The sequence below is a fragment of the Protomyctophum bolini genome (assembly GCF_963924005.1).
Source record: "Protomyctophum bolini genome assembly, chromosome: 23".
NCBI lineage: Eukaryota > Metazoa > Chordata > Actinopteri > Myctophiformes > Myctophidae > Protomyctophum > Protomyctophum bolini.
Genome location: NC_137884.1, coordinates 29,995,343 through 29,998,859, shown reverse-complemented (window position 1 = coordinate 29,998,859; position 3,517 = coordinate 29,995,343). Strand labels below are relative to the sequence as shown.

The following is a 3,517-nucleotide window of genomic DNA, read 5'->3' as shown; positions in this document are numbered from 1 at the left end:
AGCCTATATCGTACGGCATACTATAGCGCGCCGTTTTTCATCCTTTTTGATAGTGATCGACCGATAATCGGCCACGGCCGATTATCGGCTTCGATATTCATGTTTTTTATTAATATCGGTATCGGTGGTAAAAAAAAAAAATCGAGGCCGATTATTTTATTTTTTCTCATGCGCAAATATTGGTGCAACAACCTCTCTCACTAACAATGTGCCGACCAAAAGATCCTTCGATTGGTTGAAAACGTACATCATGAGCCAATGAAACGAATGAATCCTCTGCGAGTGCGTCTACTCTGCAGTGCTGAGCACAGAAAAAAGTAAACACTGCATGTTGTGCACAGAGCTGGGGACACCCTCACCTGCCGCTTTGTCGTGGAGAAACTGGCTGTTTTACAAGTAAGATATTCACAATTATATAACCCTTCACAGCGTGCTTATACATTTACACTTTATTATTATCTTGGAAATAATTAACTGTCTGTCTCGCTTTCTCTCTCTCTCTCTCAAAGAGACATGTGGAAAACTTTCCAGCCATGAGCCATCACAATCCGCCTTAAGCACTCACCAGTTCAACTTCTCCAAGAAGCAACACGGAGCTTGTTTTTCAGGTAATCCGTTCGTTGTAATGTAACGCTCATGTAAAATATAATAGCATTATGTGACTGACTGCATGCTGACTCGCTTCCGAATGTTTTATCTCGTCTCACAGGAGGGGAAGCCACGGCACGGTGTGCTGCAGTTCCACCGCCATCAACGGAGTGAAAGGAGACGGACATTCTTCTTCTTCCACAAAGTAAGAGAACTTTACTGAACTGCTTTGTTTATAAACGCATGATTATTATCGACGCATACATGAAATGTGCGGCCGGTCGAGCTTCTAGTCAACAACTACTGTGCAACAAGTACTGGGGGCAGCCATTTTGCCCCAAATCAGACGAGGGAGCACAATTGTATGGGTCACGAGATTCAATGTAACACCGTTACATAGAACGTAGCCATGTAGTGTTGCATATAAAATGTGACCTTATATAAATGTGCTACCCCAGGTAGCACATTTATATAAGGGTAACATTGTCTATGTAACACTACATGGCTACGTAAGAATACAAGAAGACTACAGAATAGTGATACATGATTACATTTTAATCCCTGACCCATGCTGAAATCATAGTAGGCCTATTTGTATTTAGCATTTTTGGACATTTAGGGCTGCCCCACAATATCTCAAAGACATATTTTAGTACTTTACATTTATAGTATGGTATACATTAAAATATAGTCAAATTAAAAATAGCCAATCTACAAGCTCACAATGTTTTAATGAGGCTTGTAGAGGGCCATTATCAGTATTTATGTACTTGTTTGTAAATGTTTATTATTACAAAAAAATAATCATTGACTCTCTCAACCTCCTGTTATTGTAGATGGCTCCTCCAGGACGGCGTAGAAGTGTAGTCTGGGACTACTTCACAAAATCAGCAACAGGCACAACAATCTGCAATACTTGCAATGAACAACCCAGCACAGGATCAGCTTTAAAAAAAAATCAGAACACGACAAATCTTTGGAACCATCTTCAAAACAGTCAGGCTGTACTAAACACAGCCTGCACTTTAGTTTACTGTAGCCTACTACTCACTGTGTTGAATGTTCCATGCTGCTACTGTGCTGCATTACTGCATTTGATGGGGGGGGGGGGGGGGAGGGGGAGTGTTACTGAAGTAACTGAATACAATGTTGTTGTTCATACTGTACTACTCACTGTGTTGAATGTCCCATGCTGCTACTGTGCTACAGTACATTGCACTTGTTTAAAAAATGCAAAAATGCATTTGATGGGGAGGGGGAGTGTTACTGAAGTAACTGAAAACAATGTTGTTGTTGTTGTGCTTGCTAAGCAATAAATGTTCTCCAATACATTTAAAGGAATTTCTTGTGTTGAAAGTTATGTTATTTTTACTTTTTTTTACTTTTTTTTTTTTTTTTACTATTCATAATCGGTCATAATATCGGCTATCGGGCTTTTTGATTGTCCACTAATCGGTGATCGGATATATCGGCCAAAATCCATATCGGTCGATCACTACTTTTTGATGATTTGACAAAAATTTAAAAATGAAAAAAACGATTGGTTATAGCCCATGTTTTTTGAAATTTTGAAAATAAAAGTTATCCTCGTTTCTCATCATTTTGGACCATGGGCTATAGCCTATATCGTACGGCATACTATAGCGCGCCGTTTTTCATCATTTTTGATGATTAGACAAAAATGAAAAAAACGATGGGTTATAGCCCATGTTTTTTGAAATTTTGAAACAACCAAAAGTGTCAAATAATAGTTAGATGGTTAGAAGCTGTTTTTCAACAACCAAAAGTGTCAAATAATGTTTAGAGAAAGTTTAAAAAATCAAAGCAAGTACAGGTAATTCGAAAATGTTATTTTTGTACTTTTGTGTTTCTCTTCTTTATATATTACTTTACTGTTGAAATGTAAAATTTACATTTCAACGAAAGGACCTGTAAATGACAACACAAAAACTAAGGCACTGGTGTCGTACTTCTGGTTTACCGGAACGGGGTGCAACTCCCTGCAGTGCCCTGCTCAATTTGTTGTATTTACATGGTTCATTGGTCCATGGTCTCAGAGGTCATCGCTATAGTCTTCATCATTGTTGAGGATTTAAAACACGACATGGCATACTATAGCACGCCGTTTTTCATCATTTTTGAGGATTTGGAAAAAATGAAAAAAACGATGGGTTATATTGAAGCGTGCATGCGCATGCACACCTGGACCTGTAAATGAACAACACAAAAACTAAGGCACTGGTGTCGGACTTCTGGTTTACCGGAACGGGGTTCAACTCCCTGCAGTGCCCTGCTCAATGTGTTGTATTTACATGGTTCATTGGTCCATGGTCTCAGGTCATTGAGCGGCGCGCTATATAGACAACGCTATATACTGTTATTTTTCATGTTGGTGTTCCCTATATCTTTTCGTCCTGGGCATGACGTTAAACTGTTCCGTTCGAGAGGACCGGCGACCCTCGAATGTAAACAGCCACGAAAGGAGTTGTTATTTAGGGCTGTGTCGACCAATTTGGTGTGACGTGATCGGCTCCAGCTTGAGCAGGCATACTCTGCTGTAGAGAAAGACAGGGCCATGGCAGTTGCACTGATTGTTTGTGGGTCTGCGTCCCACTTGGAGTTCACTAGTTTTCACAGGATGTTATTGTGGGTGTTGACCGTGGCTTTTGTGTTCTCCAGGTGTTTTTTTTTTGAAGAGTTTGTGATGCTCAGTTCTTTTTTTTTGCGTCTCGGTTCCTCAGGTGGAAGCTGCATAGTTGGGTTTTTGATGGGTTGGGTTTCAGGTGGTTGTATTGTAGTAGCTTGACATTTCTTGGAGGGTACTTTCAAGGACAGACTCAATCTTCTGGAAGTCTGTTTGTTGGATGGTAATGCAGAGGTCGTCGGCGTAGATGAAAAGCTGGCATTCTGTGGGTAGTGGCTGGTCGTT

General features: G+C 40.2%; 1 long non-coding RNA gene across 1 annotated transcript; it reads left to right on the top strand.

Annotated features, from left to right (window-relative positions):
* Positions 1 to 315: 315 nt before the first annotated feature.
* LOC308311101 lies at positions 316 to 1,614 on the top strand. Its single transcript, XR_013963589.1, has 4 exons — positions 316 to 396; positions 510 to 608; positions 710 to 793; positions 1,425 to 1,614. It is a non-coding gene; the product is annotated as an uncharacterized lncRNA (long non-coding RNA).
* Positions 1,615 to 3,517: the final 1,903 nt, after the last annotated feature.